Genomic DNA, 19938 nt, shown 5'->3' on the forward strand with positions numbered 1-19938 from the left:
GATGCAACTCTTGATGGGCTCCTAGAAGACGACTGGTCACCAGAAAGGCCAAGTCATGATTAGAAGCTTGGAACTTTTAGCCCCACACCCAACCTCTCGGTGGGCAGAGGGGCTGAAGGTTGAGTTAATCAGCAACGGGCAATGATACAATCAATCATGGCTATGTAGTGAAGCCTCCATAGAAACCCAGAAGGACAGGGTTCAGAGAGCTTCTGGGTTGCTGAACACGTGGAGGACCCTTGAGGATGGCACACCTGGAGACAGAATGGGAACTGTATGCCCCTTCCCAGCCCTGTGTATCTCTTCCACGTGGCTGTTCCTCTGTATCCTTTGTAATGTCCTTTTTGGGTAACTGTAAGTAAAGTGTTTCCTTGAGTTCTTTTTATTGAGACGGAGTCTTGCTCTGTTGCCCAGGCTAGAGTGCGGTGGAGCACTTGGCTCACTACAACCTCTGCCTCCCATGTTCGAGCGATTCTCCTGCCTCAGCTTCCTGAGTAGCTGGGAATACAGGCACCCACCACCACAACCGGCTAATTTTTGTATTTTTTTGGTAGAGACAGGGTTTCACCATGTTGGCCAGGCTGGTCTCAAACTCCTGACCTCAGGTGATTCGCCTGCCTCGGCCTCCCAAAGTGCTGGGATTACAGGCATGAGCCACCGTGTTTGCCCTGTTTCCTTGAGTTCTGTGAGCCACTCTGGCAAATTCCCTGAACCCATGGGGGGGGTCATGGGAACCTCCAATTCATAACCAGTTGGTCAGAAGCACAGGTCACAATGTGGAACCTGTTATGGGCATTGGAAGTGGGGGCAGTCTTGTGGGACTGATTCCTTAACTTGTGGGATCTGTCCTAACTGTGGTTAATGTCAGAATTGAGTGAAATGATTGCTTATCCTGTTGGTGTCTGTTGAAGAATTGGTTGGTGGTCGGTAGAAACTCCCTCACTTACTGGTGGAGTACAACTGGCCCTTAAACAATGTGAGCCTGAACTGCGAGGGTCCCACTTACACATGGATTTTTTTTTTTCAATCAAATGAGGATCAAAAAGACGGGATTCTCAGGACGCAGGAACTCAAGTGTAGGGAGGGCTGACCTTTCATACACACAGTATAGATTGTGGGATTTTAGTATCGTTGGATTTTTGTATCTGAAGGGCTCCTGAAACTAATCCCCTTCCTCTACCCAGAGAGGACTGTACTCTGTGTTGAGTGGTGACTTGTGTGTGAGAGTAGGAAAAACTCTGATTTTTCCTAAGTTTTCTAAATTATTAGTCCTGGGGCGGGGTGTGGTGGCTCATGCCTGTAATCCTAGCACTTTGGGAGGCTGAGGCAGGAGGATCACTTGAGGTCAGTAGTTCCAGATCAGCCTGGGCAATATGGTGAAACCCTGTCTCTACTAAAAATACAAAAATTACCAGGGGTTGGGCGGGGGGGTGGCGGGCACCTATAATCCCAGCTACTCAGGAGGCTGAGGCAGGAGAATCGCTTGAACTTGGGAGGTAGAGGTTGCAGTGCGTGAAGATTGCTCCACTGCACGCCAGCCTGGGCAACAGAGCAAGACTCCATCTCAAAAAATAAAATTAAATTAAATTAAAATAGCTGGGTGCGGTGGCTCACATCTGTAATCCTAGCACTTTAGGAGCCCGAGGCAGGCAGATCACTTGAGATCAGGAGTTTGAAACCAGCCTGGCCAACAAGGTGAAACCCTGTCTCTACTAAAAAAAAATACAGGCCAGGCGTGGTGGCTCACGCCTGTAATCCCAACAGTTTGGGAGGCCAAGGAGGGCAGATCACAAGGTCAAGAAATTGAGACCATCCTGGCCAACATGGTGAAACCCCGTCTCTGTTAAAAATACAAAAATTAGCTGGGCGTGGTGGTGCACACCTGTAATCCCAGCTACTCAGGAGGCTGAGGTGGGAGAATCGCTTGAACCTGGGAGGTGGAAGTTGCAGTGAGCTGAGATCACACCACTGCACTCTAGCCTGGGCGACAGAGCGAGACTCTGTCTCAAGAATAATTTAAAAAATAAATAAATAGATAAAATTATTAGCCCTATGTCTCAGCAGTCTTAAATGAGTGTCAAAGGACAGTATCATCCCAGCTAAATTGATTAAGCACCTTTTATATACCGGGCATTACACTAGGCAGTGGAAATGTAAAGAAGATTAAGGTAAGACCCTGCCCTCAAGTCGCACAACTTACACACAACTTAGCACAACTAACAAGAAAGACTTTTCCCTTTTCCGCTGGAGCTCTGTTTGGCAGGTCAAAGCTTTGGAAAACCAATGGAGTGGATTTTTTCCTGAATATCCATAATTATCCTATTCAGAGACAAGGAAATTAATGACATCAACTGCTTTTCTAAGCAGCAGTCTGAGCAGTTTCTGCCTTTGTCGCTAGAAAAAGTACCAGGCAGAAGGAAACTCTGCTAATTCAATTAGATGTGAAGAACTAACCTATGAGAAAGTGATCATTCAGTGCTGTAGGAGTGCTACATGGAGGAGAGTAGTATTCAAAGACAAAATGCTTAGAGAAGGATGTGTAGTTCATTATTTGAGTCAGCTGATTGTGTTGACATTTTCTTAGGGGTGGGTGGGTGGGGAGTGAAAATCTGGAAAGAGAAGGCACTTCATTTAGAACACATTGCATTTTTTCTTGTGAATATAAGATGAAAATCTTTTATTCAATAGCAATACAGGTCTCGCATAAATGAAGTTCTAATTTTCATAACAGTTGTTAAGTTCTCTGTAAATCTGACAGTCACTTAATACCAACTTTAAAATGGACATTGTCAAGTATGATTCGGTGAGGTCTTCAGGTATAATAATAGGCTATAACCAAAACTTCCTATTAAGCAGAGGCAAACCCTGCCGGGTGTGGTGGCTCACACCGATAATCCCAGCACTTTGGGAAGCTGAGGCAGGTGGATCGCTTTTTTTGTTTGTTTTTTGAGACAGAGTCTCGCTTTGTCGCTCAGGCTGGAGTGCAGTGGCGCGATCTCGGCTCATTGCAGGCTCCGCCTCCTGGTTTCACGCCATTCTCCTGCCTCAGCCTCCTGAGTAGCTGGCAATACAGACGCCCGCACACCACGCCCGGCTAATTTTTTGTATTTTCAGTAGAGACAGGGTTTCACCGTGTTAGCCAGGATGGTCTCAATCTCCTGATCTCGTGATCCGCCCACCTCGGCCTCCCAAAGTGCTGGGATTACAGGTGTGAGCCACCGCGCCCGGCCTAACTTTTGTATTTTTAGTAGAGACGGGGGTTCCACCACGTTGGCCAGGCTGGTCTCGAACTCCTGACCTCACGTGATCCATCTGCCTCGGCCTCCCAAATTGCTGGGATTACAGGTGTGAGCCACTGCGCCTGGCCGGTATGTGTTTTTTTAATCCCTAAAGCTTGGTAGTTTAATATTAAATTCAAATTACTGTAGCCTAGGACTCTTTTGAAAAATACTTGACAGCTTCCTTTTTGACCTATCTCATTAGGCTGAGTTCTCTTTTATCTTTACAATACGGATGTTTAAAATTAAAATACAGATCGGCCGGGCGCGGTGGCTCACGCCTGTAATCCCAGCACTTTGGGAGGCCGAGACGAGCGGATCACGAGGTCAGGAGATCGAGACCATCCTGTCTAACACGGTGTGAACCTCGTCTCTAATAACAATACAAAAAAAATTAGCCGGGCGTGATGGCGGGCGCCTCTAGTCCCAGCTACTCCGGAGACTGAGGCAGGAGAATGTTGTGAACCCGGGAGGCGGGCTTGCAGCGAGCCGACATCGCGCCACTGCACTCCAGCCTGGGCTACAGAGCAAGACTCCGTCTCAAAAAAAAGAAAAAAGAAAATTAAAATACAGATCTAGATCTGGATTTTGTTAGGTTTTTTTTTTTTTTTAACAACCTAAGGTTGTTCAGAAACAACCTTATTCTATGTATTCTATGTATTCTATTCTATGTATGTACTTCTTTAGTCTGTAATTTCTAGGCAGATTAGTTGCACCCTGTCTAGACTCCTTTCAGAAAAATACTAACAATATGTTTTTCTCTGTCTTGGGCTCCACATGGGTGAATTACAGGAAAGCTTAACAGGTACTCAGAGCAACATTTTTTCCTACTTCATGAAGGGCCTAAATGCGAACTCTTTAAAGTATTTCTCGTTTGCTTTTGTTCTTTTCCCAGGTTTACCTAATCTGTAAGTGTAAGATGCAGTCGATGAAAAGTACTATGGGAATTCTTGAGCAAATCATACCATTCAAAAGGAAACCACTTCACGTAATGGTGCATAAGGAAGCTAGACTCACCAAAATAACCCTGTTAGGTAAGCCGGATACACCATGGAATACGGCAATCCTCTGTTTAATTTGCAAACCCTTTGGCAGGGAGGAGGAAAGGATGGAAAAATTTGGGTGAAGGCTTTATATGACTAGTCAAACAAACGGTGAGTCATTGAAATTTTCCAGTTAACAATCCCTTCTGCCTGGGCAGAGCCTGGGCCCCAGCGCTTTATGAGCCACACTGCAGTTTTAAGCCGGAATATCTCACGGTTCTATTGTTTCTTCCACGAAATGATTACATAAAATGAAATCAGCTTTGCAATCTGCACCGGCTTTGAAACGAAGGGCAAAATCTGGCTGGGGGTGAGGAGAAAGAAGGTGGAAAGAGAATAAGGTACGGAGACTGTGAGGCAGAGAACGCAGGAAAGGTGGTGAAAAGAGAGTACAACAATTTTCGGGAGCTGAGTGTATTTTTCTTCCCCACGTTATAGATGCTGTCCGTTTTCCCCTAGCCTGTGTCCAGCAGGCCAGAGTGGACCCCTCCTATGGGCTAAAATACTCTCGGTCTTCGGCCCAGCCCAGAGCTGCACCAACCAGGGCCTGCCGCTGCCCACCACCCCCCCCCACCAGGTGACAGGTGGGGCCGCGGAGCGGCCACCAGACCTCCGCCTCCTCGCGTTGCCTGCCGGGAGCCTGAGCCGCTTCCGGTTGAGCCCTGTCCCTGAACTTCGACTCCCGTCGGCCCCCGGGAAAACCGCAGCCGTGTAGCGCGGGCGCTGCCGGAACTTGTAGTTCCACCTCCCGCCGCGCTAAATAGCCGGAAACGGGAGCGGCCAGAACAGAGAACTCGCGAGGCGAAGGTACGGGTGGCGGCGAGGGGTCAATCCGCGCCGGGCGTGGGGTTGGCTGTGAGGCCGTCGGAGGTGGTTGGGTGGGAGGAGATCCGCTCACACACACGAGGAGGAGGGTTGAGCCGCCGCCGCCGCCTCTGTCGTCGTCGCGAGTGTGGAGTCGGGACTGGAGCTGCTGCCGCGGCGACGCCGGGATCTTTGTCGCTAGCTCCCGGCCCTTCTGCCCCGCCGCCTTCCCTCGGTCAGCGTTGCCCACTCCTCCCCGGCCGGGCGCCCCTGCCTCCATTTCCCACTCTCTGTCCACCACACACACGGCCCCCCCGATCATGGATCCGGGCAGTGGCGGCGGCGGCGCCGGGAGCAGCAGCGGCGGCAGCAGCAGCGACTCGGCGCCTGACTGCTGGGACCAGGCGGACATGGAAGCCCCCGGGCCGGGCCCGTGCGGCGGCGGCGGCTCCCTGGCGGCGGCGGCCGAGGCCCAGCGGGAGAACCTCAGCGCGGCCTTCAGCCGGCAACTCAACGTCAACGCCAAGCCCTTCGTGCCCAACGTCCACGCCGCCGAGTTCGTGCCGTCCTTCCTGCGGGGCCCGGCAGCGCCGCCACCCCCAGCTGGCGGCGCCGCCAATAACCACGGAGCCGGCAGCGGCGCGGGAGGTCCTGCGGGTAAAGGCCCGGGACGCGGGGCAGCCCCGGGGACGCGGGAGGAAGTCAGGCCGGGCGCCGGAGCCCACATGGCGTAGGGGTGCGGTCCGGGGGCGCGCGGCCCTGGGGCCGGGTCGGCACTTGGGGCGCTGACAGTGGCGCCGTCTGCCTGGGTGGGGCGCCCCGAGCCCGGGAGCCGGCCTTCGTGGGGCGGCCCGCGGCGGTGGCCGGGCGGGGAGCGGACAGCGGGCAGCGCGCCCAAAGACCTGGACCCGAGTGCCGCCCCTCCGCGCCCCTGCCCTGCTCTAGAGTCCACAGTTACCCCCTTGAGATGGGAACCGTATGGGACGGAGTGGGGGCCGCGGCGGATCCCTGCCACGAGGCGCAGAATGAGGACAGATGGAGCCAGGAGTCATTTGGGTGGGCGTTTAGAGATCCCAGGAGTTGGGGAGGACAAACGGCCGAGTTTTCCTTTCACCTTAGGCCCAGCCGAGAGAGCGTCTTCTGCTGCGTTTTCTACTATTGAAACTGTAATTACGGTTTAAACTATCCGTGGCCCCCAACCGTCCTGAAGGAATCCCAAGATGCATTGCAGCCTTGTGATCGGACAGAAACTTGGCTATCAATACCAAGATCTGTTTTACCCTTAGCATTGTGTACGCTTCTAAAGTTTACAAAGTGCCACGAAGTTAGGATTCCTCACTTAATGTGTGATAGGACACTATATTGATTTGTGTCTTTTTAAAGTGAAGCTTACACTTTTATCCTTTGTCAGCGACACGTTTAGAGAATTTTCATTGCTGTAAAATCATTGACCTTATTCAGATTGCTTGGAATAACTCACTGTGTTCGTGCATCAGTAATTCAGTCTGTTTCTTCAGACACTTGAGCATTTGTTATAATTTAATAGTTCTCACGTGTCTTTCTGACCGTAGCTAGTAGACATACATTTTCTAATCCATAAAATTTCGAGTTAACTTTGGTTTTTAAACATCTTCCCGTACTTAGGGGTTGCTTAAGTCGTAGGTAGCGTGCTTGCAGGTGCCGACTTTGTAGGAATATCCAATGAGTGAACTTATGTATTCTCATAATGGTGCTTATTTTGTGGTAGGTAGCTTGCTTTCAGGTACTGATTTTGTGGGAATGTCAAATGAGTGAACTTAAGTATTCTCTTCCTAATGCTGCTTATTTTAGGAACTATCAGTGTTTCCTTAAAGAGAAAATGAAAAAGGAAGGAAAAGGCTGAACGTCCTTTCATCATTTAGCCAGGACGTTAGTGGGGTGGGTCATGACATCCAGCGCATTTTAAGTGAGAACATATTGTTGATTTCTCTCTTTAAAGTTCTGTATTGTGGTGGTTCTTAGATAAGTGGACATTATAAAAGTGCTCCAGGAGTTTGGTTTCTACAGAAACTTTTGTCACCGCGTGCTCTTTCGTGGTAAAAGGATAGTGTCTGGAGAAACACTCTGATGACGTATGTACGTCAACACGGTTGATTTGGTGGTTTTGTTGACAGTGGCATTTATTTGTGTGGGTGGTTGATGTTTTCTTTTGAGGAGATCGAGCACTTTCAGGGTGGTACGGCCCTAAACAATGTTTTCCTCTTGAATAAGGAAGCTTAGCTTGTAATTCTTGACTTACATCAAGCCATTTTGACTGCCTAACCTACTTCACTTCTCAGCTCCTAAAAGTGCCCATTCCCTACCTTACTTTGCAGATTCCGTGTATCCAGCCATTTTCTTTCTTGGCTCTTCCTCCTTTCTGTGGAGCCACCAGCACCACTCTGACTAGACTCAGGACTCCATTTACAGCCTGTCCATCGAGTCATCCGGGGATAACCAACCTTGGTCTAGAATGGTCACTGTTGGTGACTAGGTATTACCTCTTATGCAGGCTTTCTCTCTTCTGATAGTTGCTAATTTGTAGTTACACCTAATCTTTTTCTCTTTGACAGTGCTAGAAATTGGAGATACGAAAACCTGTAGGGAAGTAGCTGTGAGTAAGAGAATCCGTACAGCATGGTCAGCTTTCTTGTTTGTAATCAAAAAACTATTTTGGTGTTACTGACTTTACCAATTGCTTGTACCAAAATGCCAGTTAATGGTTTTAAAAAATTGTCCTATATAGGATGTCTATTTGGAAAAGAACTGATTTTCTAAATTGAGGTCCAGGGTTATATTGAGACTGTTGGATTGCATGTTCCAGACTATTAAGTCCATAAAAAGCCAGCATCGGAGAACAATCAGTGCTTATAAAAAGCAGGGGGATAAATAGGAAATAACACCTGGATTGCAACTTACAAAGGGGGAACCAAAAAGTTTGCAAGGTTTTTTTGATAGCGAGGAAGTGGACAATAGGGCTAGCATGTTTTGTTCTTAGTTAAGCCATAGCCGAAATTTGTGGTGGGTGTGTTTTTAAACTGCATGCTGGGAAAGCTGTTGAAGGAGCCTGGAGAGTCAGACCTTGGGATTCAGTATTGACCTTGGATCTCTTTGAAAACTCAAGAATATAGGTTCCTTAAGAAATAATTAAGTGGAACCCATTTAAGTGTAATTAAGTGTAATTCATTTAAGCACAGTTCTCTAGAGCCAAGTAAATTGGCCAAGAGATTCTCCTTAAAAAGTGAGGTCCCCAAATAAATAAAAATATAGAAGACAAGGCTTAATGTATATTAGAACAAGCATTTTATCTGATAGGATGTATTTAAGTTGCAATTTGCACCTAGTTTTTTTTTATTGTTAGATAAGAAACTGGTTTAGTAATTTTAGGGTTACTTGAACTTTTTAGAACAGCCAGAGCTTCTAAAGTAATGATGTGGTGTTCTTTGCATCATCTCACCTTTAATGCTTCTCAGAACTCACTGCCATTAAGAAACAAGCATGGAATAAAACCAGCAGCCCTCAGTACTTACTTGGAGGAGGCACTGTCTCCAAAACTTAGCAGATTGTATTGTGGAACTTGAATTTTAAAGAGAAACATTATGTTTTGTAGTGTTCAGTATTTGCTGAATGCCTTATTTATTGGAGGAGGAGGTTTTTTTTTTTTGTTTTTTTTTTGAGACGGAGTCTTGCTCTGTTGCCCAGGCTGGAGTGGAATGGCACGATCTCGGCTGACTACAACCTCCTCCTCCCAGGTTCAAGCAATTCTCCTGCCTCAGCCTCCCGCGTAGCTGGGATTACAGGCACCTGCCATCATGCCCAGCTATTTTGTGTGTGTGTGTTTTTGCAGGGATGGGGTTTCACCATGTTGGCTAGGCTGGTCTTGAACTTCTGACCTCAGGTGATCTGCCCGCCTTGGCCTCCCAAAGTGCTGGGATTACAGGTGTGAGCCACCGCGCCTGGCCTTTTTTTTTTTTTTTTTAAATGATTGAGATTTAACTTACACACTGTAAAATTCACCCTTTTCAACTGTACAAGCTGGGCGCATTGGCTCACACTTATAAACCCAACACTCTGGGAGGCTGAGGTGAGAGGATTGCCTGAGGCCTCCATAAAACATAGTGAGACTGAGACCCTGTCTCCACAAAAAAAAAAACAAAAAAAAAAAACACTACAGCTGGGTGCAGTGGCTCATGCCTGTAATCCCAGCACTTTGGGAGGCCGAGGTGGACGGATCACCTGAGGTCAGGAGTTCGAGACCAGCCTGGCCAACGTGGCGAAACCTGTCTCTATTAAAAATATAAAAATTAGCCAGGCATGGTGGTGCGCGCCCATAGTCCCAGCTACTTGGGAGGCTGAGGCAGGAGAATCACTTGAACCTGGGAGGCGGAGGTTGCAGTGAGCCGAGATCACACCACTGCACTCTAGCCTGGGCGACATTGACACTCTGTCTCAAAAAAAAAAAAAAAAAACAGCTGGGTGTGGTGGCACAAACCTGTAGTCCCAGCTACTTGGGAGGTTGAGGTGGGAGGATCTCTTGAGCCCAGGAGCTGGAGGCTGCAGTGAGCTATGATGGCACCATTGCACTCAGCCTGGGTGACCAAATGAGACACTGTCCAAAAAGAAAAGTAAAGTGTACATACAGTTCAGTGGCTTTTAATATATTTGTAAGATTATGCAACCATCACCACTTGGCAGATGCTTTTTACAATATTCTCAGTTTTAAGCTGGAACATCTCAGAAGTGACCTCTTCAGGGCCACCAGAGTAGAGAGGATTCCAAATCAAAGTAATGGTTGTTTAATCCAGAAAGGCCCTTACACTTTATTAATATGTTAAATTCTATCTGTTGAGGTAGATAATAGGTAAGATTCTGTATTTGAGAATGTTTTTGAGACTGAAGTGCCTGCAAGAACAGTGCTCATATAAAGGTGTTTTTAGGCTTCAGTGGGACAGCAGATGGGGTAGAGGAGAGGCCCCACAGTATCCCTGGAGTATCACAGTAGTAAGCACTGCCTTTTGTTACTTCTCCTGCCATGGCTGACCTGTTTGCCTCTTGTTTCATGGTTTTACACGTATGAATGGCTTGAGACTGAGGATTTAGGGAAGAAGCGAAGGCATCATCTAGGGCTATGCTGTGCCAAGTTGAGCAGTTGTTTAAACTTAGAATTTTTGACTGGTATAAAAACCCTCTTTGGAGCAGGTATTACGTAGTGCTGTCAGTACATATCTTATTGCATTCTTCTGTTCTTTATTTTTTACCTTTTCTGAAGTTGCACAGCGTGAAAAGACAGCAATTTCAGTTTGAACAAGTTAAGGAAGTAATGTAGACGACAAAGTTTAAGCCTTGATTTGCTTGCTTTGGTTTGCTGGGGAAGAAATGTCTGAAAGTGTTCAGATAGTCTTTTCTTTCTGGTTGAAGAGAAAGGAATGAAAAAGAGATTTGATAACCTTCTGGGTTGAGTTAGCAGTATTGGAATGGAATTTTTTTCCAGAAATGCGAATTTCTGGTTTTGCTCAGATATATGTACTAGCGACTCATTAACGTTTACCAGTCCACTGAATGTAAGATGCTATGCTAGGCACTTGAAATAACACCAAGATGAATAAACTGTGGTCCTGAAGGAATCTAGAAAGGGATCAGATGCCCAGTGTACTCTAGTGGAAGTCACAGTGTGGTAAGTGAGCCCTGCAGAGAGTGTAGAGAAGGCTTTCAAAGCCGAGAACAGCAATCCCTTACGTAAAACCTCTCAGTCTTGTCACTCTCATAAAACTAAAGATTTATCTATTATCTGCTCACTGTTCTTTGCGAATGCCTTGTGTGTATTTTTTTTTCTGGCCTCCTGGGCCAGAGTTGCAGCCAAAGCCTGATCACCAAGGTTGTGTGTATTTTAAAAAACTTTTTACTTATTATTTTTTAGAGACCGGATCTTACTTCGTCACCCAAGCTGGAGTATAATGGTGTGATTATAGCTCATCGTAACTTCAAATCCCTGGGCTCAAGTGATCTTTCACCTCAGCCTCCTGAGTAGCTAGGACTATAGGCACCCACCACGACGCCTGGCTAAGTTTTTTTGTTTGTTTTTGTTTTTTGAGATGGAGTTTCGCTCTGTCACAGGCTGGAGTGCAGTGGCCCTAACTCGGCTCACCGTAACCTCTGCCTCCCCAGGTTCAAGCAATTGTTCTGCCTCAGCTTCCCAAGTAGCTGAGATTACAGGTGCCCGCCACCACGCCCAGCTAATTTTTGTATTTTTAGTAGAGATGAGGTTTCACCATGTTGCCCAGGCTGGTCTCGAACTCTTGACCTCAAGTGATCCACCCGTCTCGGCCTCCCAAAATGCTGGGATTACAGGCGAGAGCCACTGTGCCTGGCCAAGTTTTGTATTTTTAAGTTTGTCGAGAGTGCTGAAGGTAGAGCACTGGTTATCTTTTTACAGTACTTGTCTATTTCGTATTAAACAGCAGTGAGTTCAGTTACTATGAGTCTGGCTAGTGTGTCTATTGGGGCATGTTTAGAATTTCATCATTCTACCCTTGGTTTTAAAATATCTTCGGGAGACAAGAATTTGGCTACTAGTTGAAGGATCTGAGGTCCTCAGAACAATCAAGAAAACTGACAGTTTTTAGCTGTTGATTGTTGATTCATTTCAAGGCTTAGAAGTTTCTGCCTTGTTTTCAGTAGAGTTTAACAAAGTGAGCCGAGGCTGTAGATTTATATGGCTCCTTCGTAAATGGCTTTGTTCTAAGGAAACCTAGTTGTTACAGTACTCTAAGTTGAACCAGCTTCCCATCATAATTCTACTTTCAAAGAGAGAAGAACACTTAATAAGGCTTTCCCGAGCACCTGACCTAACAGTGGTGACACTCATTTCCAAACCACATTCCCACTAGGTAATTGTATGTCGCTTCACTTGAAAAAAAAAAAAAACGCATTCTACAGAATGTCACTGGGTAATTTCCTGGTTGAATATTTCTGTAGAACTCCAGTATGTTACCATACTACTTGTCCATTGCCTTTAGGTGGTTAATTTTGGTAGCAGAAAAATGTTTCGGTTATTTTTTTATTTTTGACATGGAGTCTCCCTTTGTTGCCCTGGCTGCAGTGCAATGGCGTGATCTCGGCTCACTGCAACCTCCACCTCCCGGGTTCAAGCGATTCTCCTGCCTCAGTCTCCTGAGTAGCTGGGATGACACCGCCATGCCTGGCTAATTTTTGTATTTTTAGTAGAGACAGGGTTTCACCATGTTGGCCAGGATGGTCTTGGTGGCTACTGACCTCAAGTGAGCCACCCACCTCGGCCTCCCAAAAGTGCTGGGATTACAGGTGTGAGCCACCGCACCCGGCCGTTTCTGTTATTTTTGTACTTTTTTGAGGGTATCTGAAATGGTTTTGGTTTGTGTATTTTAAATGGTGTTTTGTTTCTTTTTTGTTTTTGAGATGAATCTCTCTATGTCGCCCAGGCTGGAGTGCACTGGCACGATCTTGGCTCACTGCAACCTCTGCCTTCCTGGTTCAAGCGATTCTCCTGCCTCAGCCTCCCAGGTAGCTGGGATTACACGTGTGCACCACCATCCCCGGCTAATTTTTGTATTTTTAGTAGAGACGGGGCTTTGCCATGCTGGCCAGGCTGGTCTCAAACTCCTGACCTCAAGTGATCTGCCCGCTTCAGCCTCCCAAAGTGCTGGGATTACACGTGTAAGCCACCGCGCCTGGCCTCAAATTGTTTTTGAAGTAGTGCTGGGATTACAGGTGTGAGCCACCGCACCCAGCCCATAGGCACAAAAATTCTAAACCAAATATTTGCAAACAGAATCCAGCTCGCTCTCTCTCTCTATATGTATACATATCTATATATATATATAGATATATGTATATATGTATATGTATCTATAGATATATATGTACACATACATATAAAGAATAATACATCATGACCAAGCAAGGTTTATTCCAAGAAAGCAAGGTTGGTTTAATGAAATTCAGTCAATATAATTCATCATACTATAACAGAGTAAGAGGGAAAACCATTTGATCATTTCAAAATACACAGAAAAAAAATTTGACAGAAATCATTAGTTCTTTATGATAAAAACGCTCAGTGAAACTAGGAATAGATGGGAACATCTCCAATATGATAAGGTTCATCTTTAAAAACCTACAGTTAATATCATAATTAATAAAATATTAAATCTTTTACTCCTAAAATCTGGAACAACAAAAGGATGCCCACTCTCATACGCTGTGTTCAGTATTCACTGAAGTTTTTAGCCAGAACATAAGGCAAATAAAAGAAAGAAAAGGCACAAAGTAAGAAAAGAAGTAAACTGTCATTATTTACAAAAATATAATTTGTCTAAAACCTGGAAGCAAAACTAATATCTAAAAATAGATCCTTTGAATAAATTTCAGGGAATCCATTGAACAGACTATTCTGTAGTCATTTAGAATGAGATTCTATTAACAGTGCTAATAAAATGGAAAGTGTTTGCTAAAACCAGCTGTAAAAAACATTTTAGTGGAATGGTGGAGAAACATGGACCGGTTATTAGACAATTTTAAAGAGTTATTTTTCACTTTGTTAGAAGTGATGGTGCTATGCGGTTATGTGAAATTTTGCATTTTAAGAAACGCATTCTTAATCATTTAGACCAAAGATTTTCAACCTTAGCACTACTGGCATTTAGAACCAGGTAATTCTTTGTTTTGGAGGGGGCAGTCCTGTGCATTGTAGCATGTTTAGTAACATCCCTGATCTCTACCAGGGATGCAGGCATGCTTCCTTTTGTGACAACCAACATTGTCTCCAGACAGTGCCAAAAGTCCTCTTGCGGAGGACATGGGTCAAAATCACCCTCAGTTGAGAGCCACTGATTTAGGGTTTAATATCATGATGTCTGTACTTCCTTTTGAACCACTTAAGAAAAAATGCACAAAGAAAATATTAGTGTTAATTCTAAGCGATAAATAAATGGGTGTGTATTATGCTATCTTTTTTTATTCTACCTTTTACTTATGTATTTTGTTTACATACTTGTTATATATATAATTTTGTTTTAGATGGAGTCTTGCTCTGTTGCCCAGGCTGGAGTGCAGTGGCATGATCTTGGCTCACTGCAACCTCCACCTCCCAGGTTCAAGTGATTCCCCTGCCTCAGCCTCTTGAGTAGATGGGATTACAGGCACCCACCACCAAACCCAGCTAATTTTTTTTATTTTTAGTAGAGATAGCGTTTCACCATGTTGGCCAGGCTGGTCTCGAACTCCTGACCTCAAGTGATCTGCCTGCCTCAGCCTCCCAAAGTGCTGGGATTAAAGGCATGAGCCACCACACCCAGCCGACATACTTGTTATATATATACTTTTTATTTTATTTTATTATACTATCTACTTTTCTGTTTGAAAATTTCATAATAAAAGTCAAAATAATTATAATATGCTATAAATGGAAAATGCAATACAATTGTATGGCACTACGATTAAAAGTATACCTAATGCTAAATGACGAGTTAATGGGTGCAGCACACCAACATGGCACATGTATACATACGTAACTAACCTGCATGTTGTGTACGTGTACCCTAAAACTTAAGTATAATAATAAAAAAAGAAAAAAATATGCAAAATTACATATACAAAAACGACTCAAAGGAGTATGTTCAAGAGGAGTAAGTCTTTTCAGCAGTGTGCCCCAGCCACTCCAGCGACAGTGGGGATCAATGTAGGTTGGCTGTGCCACAGCCACCTGAATTCACTATGATCATTAATCCTCTCCTCCCATCTTTTGTGCTTTACCAGCTGTATAATGAATCCTAGGATAAAGTAGAAACAAGGAAGAATCAAAGAGAATGTAAAGAACAGTTTCTCCCCAAGAAGAACTCTGAAGATGATTCATCCTTCCACAGCCAGATCTCTTGTTGGAAAAAAAAAAAAAAGTGACTGGCCCAAAACATATCCAAGAGGAAGCATTGGAATGACCAGTTGACAGCCAGGACTTCCCACTCTAGAGTTGTCATTGTCCCAGAATAGAGTGACAATTAAAACCTTGGAGGAGTCACCCAAGAAGCATTTGATCTTAGGATTAAATGAAATTTATCCCCTCAATATTGGAGAGAAGTAGCAGAACAAAGGAACACCCTCTATGAAACACTTAAGGAAAATGAGAAGCTTCACAGAGAAATTGAAGAAAGAACAATGAAATTGACCACTTGGAAAAGGAGAGTAAGCAATTGGCAAAAGCGGCAGAGTACAGTATATGACAGAGGCAACCCAGAGACTGAATGATGAACCTCTGGATAACTTTGAAGCACCAGATAGTCAGGAATTTGATTCTGAAGAGGAAACTGGTGAAGATTCTCAAGTGGAAAACCCAAAAATTGGCACATGCACTGAGAATCCTGTCTTCCTCTACAGATGCAAAACCTTGCATGTAAAATTTAGGATTCACAATTGTCGAGATATGAAACCAACCTAAGTGCTCATCGACCAATGAGTGGATAAAGAAAATGTGTGTACATATACACCATGGAATACTACTCAGCCATGAAAAAATAATAATATGTCATTGCAGCAACTTGGATGGAGCTGGAGGCCATTATTCTAAGTGAAATAACTCAGGAATGGAAAACCAAATACCACATATGCTCACTTGTAAGTGGGAACTAAGCCATAGGTACATAAAGGCATACAGAGTGATATAATGGACACTGGAGACTCAGAAGAGGAGAGGATGAAAAGGGAATGAAGGATACAAAAACTACATATTGGGTACAGTGTACACTACTCAGGTGACAGGTACTAAAATCTTAGACTTTACCACTATATAATTTATAATTCATCCATGTAACCAAAAACCACTTGAACCCCAAAAGCTACTGAAATATATGTGTATGTAAACACACACACACATACGTAAGTCTTACATGTGAAACCTATTAATATTTGACTCTTGAGAAATATACCATCCAATGCGTTCACCTGGCCCCCTGCCTAGACAGAGCCAATTTAGCAAGATGGGGGAATTGCAGTGGAAAAACAGTAATTCACACGGAGCCACGTGTGCGGGAGACCTGAGTTTTATTATTATTCAAATCAGCCTTCCTGGAGCATTTGGGGATCAGAGTTTTTAGAGATACTTTGGTGGGTAGCGGCCCAGGAAGTGGTGCTGATTGGTCAGGTTGGAGATGGTATCATAGGGGGTGGAAGTGAGGTTTTCTTGTGGTCTTCTGTTCCTGGGTGGGATGGCAGAACTGGGAGCCAAGTTACCAGTCTGGGTGGTGTCAGCTGATCCACTGAGTGCAGGGTTTGCAAGATATCTCAAGCACTGATCTTCAGTTTTACAATAATGATGCTATCCCTAGGAGCAATCTGGGGAGGTTCAGACTCTTGGAGTCAGGGGCTGCATGACCCCTAAACCATAATTTCCAATCTTGTAGCCAATTTGTTAGTCCTACAAAGGCAGACTGGTCACCAGGCAAGAAGGGGGTCTTTTCAGGAAAGGGCTATTATCAATTTTGTTTCAGAGTCAAACTGTAAACTAAATTCCTTCCCAAGGTTATTTCGGCCTATGCCCAGGAATGAATAAGGATAGCTTTAAGATTAGATGCAAGCTGTAGCTGGTTAGGTCTGATCTCCTTCATTGTCATAATTTCCTCAGTTATAATTTCTGCAAAGGCAGTTTCAAGTTTACCTCCAGTATAGTGCTTTAAAGCAGAACACATAACTACATAATGCAACCTCTGAGATCAAAATTCTTTGTTTGAATCCTGGGACCCTATTGTATTAAAATACAAACACTGTATATTTTTAATTTATGATGTTTTATGTGAACAGCATTTTCTCAATTGTCAGACATAACTTGTGTAAATGACTAAACAAAGAAACTTCAAACTCCTATTGAAAAAAAAAATATATTCAAGGGGTTGTGGATGAGTCTAAGTGTAATTCATGGTTGATTTCACTTCCTGGATGTTAAAGTAATCTGTAATTATCTGCTTTTATATTGAAAAAAATTGACAAAATCTAACAGTGTCAAAATGCAATATTATTAATCATTCATGGCCTAATATTAGAAGAGAATTAGCAGAAAACACAGCAGAGACGAGAGACTTGCAGACTGGAGTTCCTCCATTCACTACGAAGAAAGCATCTAGAGGCGGAATAGCTTTGAATGGGCATACATCTGCATAATGACTTTTCCTTTGTTCTTTTCTCGCTGGCTAATTGAGTAACTCCTACAACAAATATGCCTTCAGACTTCACACCAGACTAGAGCCCTTTGTAAATAAAATTAAAGTGGGGAATATGCTTCCCCTAGCTGGTAAATAAATTCAGGAAGTCTGAGGTTTAGCACTGCATGCCAAGATGTCTAAGTAAATCTCAAATTCTTCCATAATTTGAAATAAACACCAAGGATTATCAAATGCCAAGAACTCCCAAGAAGAAAATAGCTCACCTCACTCTCTGAATCAGAGACCCTCTCCAATCAAAATGTCCCACCTGAAAAGTAGTCTTCTCTCCTACCCCATCACAGACATATGGATGTTACTGATGTCATGTTTGTCTGGAATATTGCCTGGTTCCTATGACAAGGACAATAAAATCTCTTAGTATTCTGCGGCAAACAGTCTCCTTCTCATTTATCCACCTCTGCATTGAACATAAGTCCCTCCTGTGGGCCCAGGCATTTTTCTAATCATTGGCATCACAATAGTGAACCAAACAAAAATGCCTGTCCTCAGAGAGCTTAGTTTTTAAAGGGTTCTTCCAAAATCCTAGCAGTGGTGACCACAAGCAGAGGATAGATCCTGGGTAACCCGAGTCAGGTTATGCAACGCTTGTGTTCATCATGTCGGGATAAAAATCTTCATCTGATTTCACACTCACCACACAGCATCGTCATAAGCTCATAAGTCATGGATCATTTGAGGAAGCACTAAGCTAAGAGGAGAAAAAGTGCCCTTGAACCTTTCTGAACCCAATGGTATCTGCCTAAGAGATGGGGAAGCTGAACTAGGTCACACTGAGATGAGAAGGGGGCTCCACCCATGATGTCCTTGTCTCAGAATAAGTCAGCCTCTTATGCTATAATACGTAGATCAAAAGAACAGGATGGGCTGGGCGCAGTGGCTCACGCCTGTAATCCCAGCACTTTGGGAGGCTGAGGTGGGTGGATGACCTGTGGTCAGGAATTTGAGACCAACCTGGCCAACATGGTGAAACCCCATCTCTACTAAAAATACAAAAAATTAGCCAGGCGTGGTGGTGGGTGCCTGTAATCCCGGCCACTCTGGAGGCTGAGGCAGGAGAACTGCTTGAACCTGGGAGAGGGAGGTTGCAGTGAGCCGAGATTGCATCACTGTACTCCAGACTGGGCAACAAGAGCAAAACTCCATCTCCAAAAAAAAAAAAAAAAAAAAAAAGAACAGGATGTGGGATCAGAGGAGCCCTCCAAGACAAGTGGCTTCAGTTCAAATATAAGCTCTGTCGTTTGTTCACAGTGTTTCACCAGACAAAGTACTTGAGTGTCCTGCCTCAGTTTCCCCATCTGTAAGCTGAGGTGAGCAAGAATACTTCACAGAGTTGTTATGAGTGGTAAGTGGAATGTTTCATGGGAGGCAGTAAGCACAGTGCATGCCACATAGTAAACACTCAATAAATGTTAGCTATTTCCCACTAATACAGTATAGTATATATAATATAATAATGTTAGCTAGTTATGAGTCATTATGAACTTAGTTACTCACCCAAAGGCCCCAGTTATATCCTGAATGCACACCATGTGCCAGACATCATGCTAACTGCTGTTTATATTTTCTTCTTTACTTCCTCCAGCAGCCTATAATGGAAGTTATCATGGTCTTTATTTTACAGGTGAGAATACTGAGCTCAGAGATGTGAAGCAACCTGCCCAAGGTCATATAGCCAGGAGTGGCAGGGTCAAGATGCAAACCCAGGCAGAAATTACTTGAAATTCCATGTTCTCTTCCCAACACAATCTCTATCTTATTTCTGTCTTTCCAATGACACCAGTATTTCCAAGCTTTCACCCTACCACATTCTTTAAGCAACACATTATGCAGATTTTTTTTTTAACTGGCAACCTGAGGCATGTCTCTCTTAACCGCTGTCAGCCTAAGCTCACTGCTAAAGCACCATCTCTATGTGCCCCCAGACCTTTGAGCACTATCAAAATCAGAAATGCATTTACCCTGTAACTCAGCAATTCTACTTTTGGAAATTTATCCTAGAATATACGCACACCTGTACACAATGACATAAATGCAATGTTATTCATCGCATTGTGGTTTGTAATAGCAAAAGATGAGAACTTTCCCAACTGTTCATCAAGAGAGAAATAATTAAATAAGACATAATATATCCATTATAATAGAAAAACATATAAGTAAGAATGAAAGAACTCACTATACCCTGATACAGAAAGATAAGAAGGATATAAGTTTTAAAAGGCAGGATACAGAACTGTCTGTGTAATAAAAAAAAAAAAGAAGTGCATATACATTTGTATTTGCTTGTACATACCTGAAATTCTGCAAAGATAAAGAAGAAACACGTAACAATGGCTGTCTGTGAACAGGAAATGTTCCAGGCAGAAGGGACAATTTTCACTGACTATTCTAGCATACTCTTGTTTTTAAATTTTTCAATCATATGAATGACTGGCCTGTTCAAGAAATGAAACAATTTTGAAAATACGGGTTTTAAGAGTATAGGATTAAGAGTATAGGATTTTAAGAGTATAGGATTAAGAGTCAGAAATTTGAGTCCAAGTTTGGGGCAAA

The 19938-nt window shown here is 44.1% G+C and overlaps 1 long non-coding RNA gene across 1 annotated transcript; it reads right to left on the reverse strand.

The window, feature by feature from the left end:
* Window positions 1–13084: 13084 nt before the first annotated feature.
* On the reverse strand, window positions 13085–19668 carry LOC134757432 (uncharacterized). Its single transcript, XR_010131344.1, has 3 exons — window positions 18883–19668; window positions 17592–17718; window positions 13085–14949 (listed from the first exon to the last, which is right to left on the reverse strand). It is a non-coding gene; the product is annotated as an uncharacterized lncRNA (long non-coding RNA).
* Between the last annotated feature and the right edge of the window lie 270 nt (window positions 19669–19938).

Source organism: Gorilla gorilla, chromosome 18, assembly GCF_029281585.2.
Source record: "Gorilla gorilla gorilla isolate KB3781 chromosome 18, NHGRI_mGorGor1-v2.1_pri, whole genome shotgun sequence".
Classification (NCBI taxonomy): domain Eukaryota; kingdom Metazoa; phylum Chordata; class Mammalia; order Primates; family Hominidae; genus Gorilla; species Gorilla gorilla.